This window comes from Gorilla gorilla, chromosome 12, assembly GCF_029281585.2.
Source record: "Gorilla gorilla gorilla isolate KB3781 chromosome 12, NHGRI_mGorGor1-v2.1_pri, whole genome shotgun sequence".
In the NCBI taxonomy this organism is placed as follows: domain Eukaryota; kingdom Metazoa; phylum Chordata; class Mammalia; order Primates; family Hominidae; genus Gorilla; species Gorilla gorilla.
Genome location: NC_073236.2, coordinates 21,384,874 through 21,393,950, shown reverse-complemented (window position 1 = coordinate 21,393,950; position 9,077 = coordinate 21,384,874). Strand labels below are relative to the sequence as shown.

The following is a 9,077-nucleotide window of genomic DNA, read 5'->3' as shown; positions in this document are numbered from 1 at the left end:
CCTCTGGTAAAATTCGGCTGTGAATCCATCTGGTCCTGGACATTTTTTGGTTGGTAGGCTATTAATTATTGCCTCAATTTCAGAGCCTGTTATTGGTCTATTCAAGGATTCAAGTTCTTCCTTGTTTAGTCTTGTGAGGGTGTATGTGTCAAGGTATTTATCCATTTCTTCTAGATTTTCTAGTTTATTGCATAGAGGTGTTTATAGTATTCTCTGATAGTAGTTTGTATTTCTGTGGGATCGGTGGTGATATCCCCTTTATCATTTTTTATTGTGTTTATTTGATTCTTCTCTCTTTCCTTCTTTATTAGTGTTGCTAGTGGTCTATCTATTTTGTCAATCTTTGCAAAAAACTAGCTCCTGGATTCATTGATTTTTTGAAGGCTTTTTGTGTCTCTATTTCCTTCAGTTCTGCTCTGATCTTAGTTATTTCTTGCCTTCTGCTAGCTTTTGAATGTGTTTGCTCTTGCTTCTCTAGTTCTTTTAATTGTGATGTTAGGGTATCGATTTTTGATCTTTCCTGATCTCTCTTGTGGGCATTTAGTGCTATAAATTTCCCTCTACACACTGCTCTATATGTGTCCCAGAGATTCTGGTATGTTGTGTCTTTGTTCTCGTTGGTTTCAAAGAGCATCTTTATTTCTGCCTTCATTTCATTATGTACCCAGTAGTGATTCAGGAGCAGGTTGTTCAGTTTCCATCTAGTTGGGCCGTTTTGAGTGAGTTTCTTAATCATGAGTTCTAATTTGATGGCACTGTTGACTGAGAGACAGTTTGTTGTGATTTCTGTTCTTTTATATTTGGTGCGTAGTGCTTTCCTTCCAACTATGTGGTCAATTTAAGTATAAGTGAGATGGGGTGCTGAGAAGAATGTATATTCTGTTGATTTGGGGTACAGAGTTCTGTAGATGTCTGTTAGGTCCTCTTGGTGCAGAGCTGAGTTCAAATCCTGGATATCTTTGTTAACTTTCTGTCTCGTTGATCTGTCTAATGTTGACAATGGGGTGTTAAAGTCACCCATTATTATTGTGTGGGAGTCTAAGTCTCTTTGTACATCTCTAAGGATTGGCTTTGTGAATCTGTGTGCTCCTGTATTGGGTGCATATATATTTAGGATAGTTAGCTCTTCTTGTTGAATTGATCCCTTTACCATTATGTAATGGCCTTCTATGTCTCTTTTGATCTTTGTTGGCTTAAAGTCTGTTTTTCCTGAGACTAGGATTGCAACCCTTGCTTTTTTTTGTTTTCCATTTGCTTGGTAGATCTTCCTCCATCCCTTTATTTTGAACCTATATGTGTCTCTGCATGTCAGATGGGTCTCCTGAATACAGCACACTGATGGGTCTTGACTCTTTATCCAATTTGCCAGTCTGTGTCTTTTAATTGGAACATTTAGCCCATTTACATTTAAGGTTAATATTGTTACGTGTGAATTTGATCCTGTCATTATGATGTTAGCTGGTTATTTTGCCCATTAGTTGATGCAGTTTCTTCCTAGCATCGATGGTCTTTACAATTTGGCATGTTTTTGCAGTGGCTGGTACTGGTTGTTCTTTCCGTGTTTACTGCTTCCTTCAGGAGCTCTTGTAGAGCAGGCCTGGTGGTGACAAAATGTCACAGCATTTGCTTGTCTGTAAAGGATTTTCTTTCTCCTTCACTTATGAAGCTTAGTTTGGCTGGATATGAAGTTCTGTGTTGAAAATTCTTTTCATTAAGAATGTTGAATATTGGCCCCCACTCTCTTCTGGCTTGTAGAGTTTCTGCTGAGAGATCCGCTGTTAGTCTGATGGGGTTCCCTTTGTGGGTAACCCGACCTTTCCCTCTGGCTGCCCTTAACCTTTTTTCCTTCACTTCAACCTTGGTGAATCTGACAATTCTGTGTCTCAGGGTTGCTCTTCTCATAGAGTATGTTTGTGGTGTTCTCTGTATTTCCCGAATTTGAATGTTGGCCTCCCTTGCTAAGTTGTGGAAGTTTTCCTGGATAATATCCTGAAGAGTGTTTTCCAACTTAGTTCCATTCTGCCCTTCAATTTCAGGTACACCAATCATAAGTAGATTTGGTCTTTTCACATAGCCCCATATTTCTTGGAGGCTTTGTCCATTTCTTTTTACTCTTTTTTCTCTAAACTTCTCTTCTCACTTCATTTCATTCATTTGACCTTCAATCACTGATCCCCTTTCTTCCACTTGATCAAATTGGCTACTGAAGCTTGTGCATGTGTCACGTAGTTCTTGTGCCATTGTTTTCACCTCCATTTGGTCATTTAAGGTCTTCTCTGTGCTGTTTATTCCAGTTAGCCATTCATCTAATCTTTTTTCAAGGTTTTTAGCTTCCTTGCGATGGGTTCGAACATCCTCCTTTAGCTTGGAGAAGTTTGTTATTACAAACCTTCTGAAGCCTACTTCTGTCAACTCATCAAAGTCATTCTCCATCCAGCTTTGTTCCATTGCTGTGGAGGAGCTGTGACACTTTGGAGGAGAAGAGGTGCAGTGGTTTTTAGACTTTTCAGCTTCTCTGCTCTGGTTTCTCTCCATCTTTGTCATTTTATCTACCTTTGGTCTTTGATGATGGTGACCTACAGATGGGGTTTTGGTGTGGATGTCCTTTTTGTTGATGTTGATGCTATTGCTTTTGTTTGTTAGTTTTCCTTCTAACAGATTCCTCAGCTGCAGGTCTGTTGGAGTTTGCTGGAGGTCCCCTCCAGACCCTGTTTGCCTGGGTATCACTGGCAGAGGCTTCAGAACAGCAAATATTGCAGAACAGCAAATGTTGCTGCCTGATCCTTCCTCTGGAAGCTCTGTCTCAGAGGGGCACCTGGCTGTATGAGGTGTCAGTTGACCCCTACTGGGAGGTATCTCTCAGTTAGGCTACTTGGGGGTCAGGGACACACTTGAGGAGGCAGTCTGTCCATTCTCAGAGCTTAAACTCCATTCTGTGGGAACCACTGCTCTCTTCAGAGCTGTCAGACAGGGAAGTTTATGGCTGTAGAAACTTCTGCTGTAGAAAGTTTCTGCTGCCTTTTGTTCAGCTATGCCCTGCCCCTAGAGGTGGAGTCTACAGAGGCAGGCAGTCCTCATTGAGTTGTGGTGGGCTCCACCCAGTTCAAGCTTCCCGGTGGCTTTGTTTACCTAGTCAAGCCTCAGTAATGGCTGATGCCCCTCCCCCAGCCTGTCTGCTGCCTCCCAGTTCGATCTCAGACCGCTGCGCTAGCAGTGAGCAAGGCTCCATGGGCATGTGATCCTCCGAGCCAGGTGCAGGATATAATCTCCGTGTGTGCCATTTGCTAAGACTGTTGGAAAAGCGCAGTATTAGGGTGGAAGTGTCCCAATTTTCCAGGTACCATCTGTCATGGCTTCCCTTGACTAGGAAAGGGAAATCCCCCAACCCCTTGTACTTCCTGGATGAGGTGATGCCCCACCCTGCTTCAGCTCACCCTCTCCGTGGGCTACACCCACTGTCCAACCAGTTCCAGGTACTTCAGTTGGAAATGCAGAAATCATCTGTCTTCTGTGTTGATAGTGCTGGAAGCTGTAGACCAGAGCTGTTCCTATTTGGCCATCTTGGTGCCTCCCCTTGTTTTTTTTTTTTTTTTTCTGATTTCAACTTGACAGCAGAACTCAACCATGCTGATGGTGCAGACGCATGTTGGTGGGAACTTTTCATTGTTTGATTCTGACATTTATGATACATGGATTCACTTACTAAAGTTTTGTAGAGAGAGTAATAACCATTTAATCACCTAGATGATATTTCCTTTATAAAATCAAACATATCTGGTGGTTTTAGAGCAATATTTTTTACCTCAGTCACTTGTGTTTATTAGACAAGAATACTAAGTGTCAAGATGTTTGCATTGCCTTTCATATTTTTATTTAGGGGACAGTGTAATGATAAATGACTTTGAATATATAACCAGACACAACTTCATACACCCCCAAATCTGTGCTAATTTACTGTTTTTTATATTTCATTCATGAAGCTAAATTGTTTTTACCCATGGATTAAAGCAAAATGATACAATGATACCTGAATCCTGGCCAAATAACATGAAATGGCAACTGCAAAATTGTTCTGCAAAATTTTACAAGGTATTATGGTATTGAGGATATCCCAAGAAAACTTGAGAGGCATTATCTTTCTCATTGGAGACTGACATTCCTGTATCAAGTAAAGTCTCAGGAAAAAGAACCATGTGACTATTTTAATGCAACCTCTTGGTTGAAATAAAATGATTAAAAGTAGTGTTTATCTTGTTGATAACTGAGAGGCAAATATTAAAAATTTTGTTCTGAGATGAAGAGAGTTCACATGATAAGTCTCTGGGGTGTGAACTAAACTGGGAAAGCATCAGGACCATTTCTAAGACATACAGTTAATTAGGGTTTGGATAAACAGAATAATGTTCCCCACTCCCTAAAAAAGATATTTACATCCAAGTTCTTAGATACTGGAAATACATTACAATTCATGGCAAAGAGAATATAAGGTTGCAAATGGGATCAAAATTGCTGATATGCTGATGAAAAATAAGAAGACTATTATGAATTATCATGGTGGGCCCAGTAGAATCATAAGCATCAAAAACCATGGAAGAGTGAAGAATAAACCGTATCAAAGTGATAGATCATGAGAAAGACTCAATTGGATATATTTTAATTGTTTGCTTTAGTGAGTCTTTCCACTTTAGCATACATTTTATTCAATTCAACTGTGCAAATGTGATTCATTTTATATGCCTGCCACTGAATTGGGTGCTAAAAATAAAATGAGAGAACACAAAATAACAAAAATTGATTTCTAAAGATGGAGGGCAAAGGGCATTAGGAATATAGATAGTGTGCACCCTATACAGGCATGATTGTAAATGTATTCATTATATATAGAGAGTAATAATTATATATATATATATATAATTATTTGGCTTAGAAAAGAGTGCAGGGGGTACATTATCAAGAATTTAGCGTCTAGGTTAATCAAGAATAAGTGAGTAAAATAAAAATAATAATGATGGTAATAATTTCAAACACTGAAGAAAGAACATTGATGATATGAAGTCATTTTTTTTCAGATCTACAAAATATGTTTCTTCTATGCCATTAGGATGAACACAGTTTTCACTTATGTTATCTTTTAAAAATGCCTTTAATTGTCAAGCTAGCATTAGAATCTCAGCCAACATCTTCCATCTTTTCTTCCACATTTTTACATTCTTTCAGGATCACAGGCCTAAGACCCATGACCTGGTCACCTGTCATTTGGCCTTTGTCCACCTAGTAATGCTCTTCACTGCAATGGAGTTTTTGTCTCCAGACATGTTTGAGTCACTGAATTTTCAGAATAACTTTAGATGTAAAGCTTTCTTTTTTTTTTTTTTTTTGGAGACGGAGTCTAACTCTGTTGCCCAGGCTGGAGTGCAGTGGCACGACCTCAGCTCACTGCAAGCTCCACCTCCCGGGTTCACGCCATTCTCCTGCCTCAGCCTCCCATGTGGCTGGGACTACAGGCGCCTGCCACAATGCCCGGCTAATTTTTTTTGTATTTTTTAGTAGAGACAGGGTTTCACCATGTTAGCCAGGATGGTCTCGATCTCCTGACCTCGTGATCCACCCGCCTCGGCCTCCCAAAGTGCTGGGATTACAGGCGTGAGCCACTGCGCCCGGCCTAAAGCTTTCTTCTATTTGCACAAGGTGATGAGGGGCCTCTCAATCTGCACCACCTGCCTCCTGAGCATGCTCCAGGCCATTACCATCTGCCCCAGCACCTCCTGGTTGGTGAGATTTAAACATAAATTTACAAAATACGATATCCTGTGCTTATTCGTTTTTTGGTTTAGCAATTTGTCTTTCAGTAGTGACATGATAATCTACACTGTAGGTTATTCCAATGACCCAGATGATTTTGAATATCAGCAAATATTGCACATTTTTCCCAGTGAATGTCCTCATCAGGGCGCTATTTCTTATGCTGTCATTATCCAGAGATGCCTTCTTCATAGGAATCACGCTGCTCTCAAGTATATACATGGTCATTCTTTTGTCCAGGCATCAGAGGCACTCCCAGCACTTTCACAGCAGCAGCCTTATATTAAGGACCTCTCTAGTGAAAATGGCCACCAAGACCATCCTGATGCCGGTGAACTTCTTTGTGCTGATGTACTCAGTGGACTTCATCCTGTCATCATCCACAGTGCTGTTATGGGTAATTGGCCCTGTCACCTATGGTGTCCACAAGTTTGTGGTCAATGCCTATGCCACTGTCAGTCCTCTGGTGCTAATCAGATCTGATAAAAGAATCATCAATATTCTGCAAAAGTTGCAATGGAAGTGCCATCTATTTTTAACAAGTTGGTGATAAAATTTTCTAAAAATTATTTCTTTGTAATCAATTAAATTATACAAAAAGCACATAATTTTCTTTCTGATTTAAATAAAACATGTGAATTGTACTTTTATAATATCTCAATATCTTTTAATTTTTTGGTGCCAAGAACTGTGTGCTTTCCTCAGTTCAATGTCCACTATGATTTTGTATTCTCAAGGTCTGTCTCTCACCCCTTCATTTTAATTTTACCTTTATACAGGAAAATGTTATTTTCTTCTTGAGTACACTCTTACGCAGCTCCTATTGGCAAGCAAATCTCTTAGTTTTAATTTTTGAAATTATTTTAATTTTTCTTATTTATTGAAGATATTTAGCTATATTCAAATTCTAGCTTGAATAAAAAATTTTTAAGCATAATTTAAAAATTTGTTTTTAATTGAAAATAACATTGTGTAAGTTTATTATGTATGTTTTGAATTACATATAGATTATAAAATGATTAAATCTAGCTAATTAACAAATGCATGATCTAAAAGTTATTGTTTTTTATGGTGAAAACACTTAACATCAACTACATTTTCATTTTTCAGGACTGCAATATATCATAATTAAGTATGGCTGCAGTGCTGCATAACAGATCTTGTAAAATATATTTCTTCTATCTAATAATAATTATGTTTTCTTTGACCAACATTTTTCCATCCTGTCCTCCCCACTAACCACCACAGGCTCTGGTAACCACCACTCTACTCTCTACTTCTAAGAGATAAGCTTGTTTAGATTCCACATTTAATAAATTCCTGTGTTATTTGTCTCTCTATGTCTGGCTTATTTCACTTAACATAATGTCCTTCAGGTTCATCTATGTTGTCTTAAATGGCAGAATTTTATTCTGCCATTTATTTTATTATGCCATATATTTGTGGCCAAATAGCACTTCATTATGTTTACATACCATGTTGTCTTATCCATTTATTCTTTGATGGGCACTGTGATTGATTCCATATCTTGGCCATTGTCAATAGTGCTGTAATAAACATGGGAGTGTAGCTATCTCTTTAACATACTGATTTTATTTCTTTTGGCTATATGCCCAGTTGTGGAATTGCTGGAACATACAGAAGTTCCATTTTAGGTTGAGAAACTTCCATACTTGTTTTTCATAGTGGCTGTATTAATTTGTATTCAAACCAACAGTTTATAAGAGTTCCCTTTATTCCACATCCTTGCCAACACTTGTTCTCTTTTGTCATTTTGATTATAGCCATTCTACTTAAGATAAGGTAATGTCTGGTATTGTTTTGATTTGCATCTCCCTGGAGGTGATAAACACCAAGACAGAGAAACTGGGAGATACAAGAGGACAGAAATGACTCAGTGATAGACACCATGGAGTCTCATCCACAATCGGCACACTCTGATCCTCTAACCAAATGACAAGCCACAGTTCAACTACTCCTTTTAAAGAAAAATGAGAAAAAAAATCTCTAAAATCGAGGACAGGCAAGGAGAGTGTCCCCCTTTGGGCACCCCAGCTGGTTTTATGTGTGATAATTATAGCACCTCTTCTTGCAAACATTTATGTAAAGGGAGGATTTTACTAAGGACGAGCAACATCTAAGGTTCCCAAAGTGAAGAACTTTAAATATTCCCAAACTGGTCTTCTCATATGCTAAATTAGAGAAGTTAGGTTTCTGCATCAAGGAAAATAAAAGAGGGTTGTTTTTTAGCTGGCACCTAAAAACATCCAAAAGTAGAAATGATAAACTTATTTCTTTCCAGAAAGGTAACAACAAAATATTTGAAACTATCTCAGAATTAAAGAAAAGTAGCAAAATCAGCTTCTAAAATCAGGAAGCTGCCAGAAACTGTCTCTTCTTTTTCTTCTCCTAAACCTCTGCTTTCTAAACTTCCTTGCCCAGATGATTTCATTTTTTTTCTCTTTCTCCTCCCTGTATTCCTTCTTAAACCACAAAGGGTCCAGAAATAGCTACAGGAGAAGACAAAATAGTAGCCATTTCTTTTAAAACAAAACCCACAGGAAGAGTGGGTTCAAACATAAGATATACACCTTACACCAAGTCCGAATTAAGTGCTCTGATGTTTGGATTTCCTGATCTGATTCAAGACACCTTAGGTTTGCCAAGGAATTCCAAATAATGCTTAAGACCTATGATTCAGGGTTTTCAAACCAATATCAGCTAACTGATTTACTAGTCCTCCAAAACAAAGCCAAAGAATGCTACAAAGTAGTGAATTAGAAACAGCTTTAGCAGATTTTAACAACCTAAAGTGCAAATGGGAGAGAGAAGTGTAGGGAGTTTTGCAACTGCCTCTGTGGGAATTTACCACAGCTATTCCCCCTAATCCTATAAACTATGCAAAATACAACAATGTAATATATACCCCAGCAAAACCATACCTGATTATTATATCACATTTATTTTTATTTTTTGTGGGTATACAGTAGTTGTGTGTATAAATGGAGTACATGAGATACTTTGATACAGGCATGCAACGTGTAACAATCACAGCATGGTAAATGGGGTATCCATCTCCTCAAGCATTTACTCTGTATTACAAAAATTGAATTATATGATTTCAGTTATTTTCAAAGGTACAACTAAATTATTATTGATTATAATAATTGTCAATTACTGACAATTGCAGTGTTGTGGTATCAAGTACTACTGTTGTGCTACCAGTACAAACTGTTATCAGTACAAATACTACTGTTGTGCTATCAGCACAAATA

General features: G+C 38.2%; 1 pseudogene; it reads left to right on the top strand.

Moving 5' to 3' along the window:
* Positions 1-5,121: 5,121 nt before the first annotated feature.
* LOC129526874 (putative vomeronasal receptor-like protein 4) lies at positions 5,122-6,352 on the top strand (annotated as a pseudogene).
* The last annotated feature ends 2,725 nt before the right edge of the window (positions 6,353-9,077 follow it).